Source organism: Chondrus crispus, genomic scaffold (genome assembly GCF_000350225.1).
Source record: "Chondrus crispus Stackhouse genomic scaffold, scaffold_240, whole genome shotgun sequence".
NCBI classification, from domain to species: Eukaryota; Rhodophyta; class Florideophyceae; order Gigartinales; family Gigartinaceae; genus Chondrus; species Chondrus crispus.
The window spans coordinates 44,906-45,779 of record NW_005179125.1 but is presented as its reverse complement, the minus strand read 5'-3'; positions in this window follow the sequence as shown (position 1 = coordinate 45,779).

Genomic DNA, 874 nt, shown 5'->3' with positions numbered 1-874 from the left:
CTGTGGAAGCGTAAGGTGGAATGATGCGGCTGGAAGGGGCGCGAGCTTTTGCGGCGGAGAGTGTGGCGTTGCTACAGGAAGCGCGGTATGAAGGTGTACAGTATGGCGGCGGGGAAGGTGGGAGCAAAGTTGGTGCGGCAAGGGCGGCGACGTGGGGGCACGCGCTCATGGAAAACAATGGGGGCTGCAACCTTGTCATCGAAATTACACCGCTGTAGGGCCCTGGGGTTTCGCATCGGCGTTTGGGGGCGGCGCGGGGGGCGGCGCGGGGGGCCGCGCGGGGGGCCGCGAGGGGGAATACTGTGCCCGACACCGCGGCGGCGGTGTCGGCCCGAGCAAGCGGGGTTGTGCAGGGCGGCGCGCGCGGGCGGGCGGGGGCGGCCCCTTTCCCGCCCACCTCTGCTCTTTTCCGCGGCCCGGTCCAAGAGGCGCGCCGGGTTCTCCCTGGTTGTAAATAAAGTTTTTTATCATACGCGATATGCACCGTGATTTCAATACAATTCTCAATAAACTCAATTACAGTAGTACGCACGGCCCCTTATCTAAGCTGCGGTGCGTACGCGTCGTGTGCTGTACACCGCGAGAGATGCCGCTGCGCCCTACTGTACAATGTATATATCGCCCGCGCGGTAAGCACCGCGCGCGCACGTGGCCTGCGCCGCCGCGCACCCCGCCGCGTACCCCGCCGCACGGGGCCTACAGCGCCGGCCCCCGCGCGCCCACCCGATGCTGTAAGCACGCTGTATCCCCCTTACGCCCGCGCTCGAATTCAGCATGCGCCCGCCAGCACGCCCTCTGCAACGGCCCCCGCCGCGCCCGCTCTGTACGGCCCGCGCCTGCATCCCCGTGTCCATCGGGGGGGGGGGGTATTCTT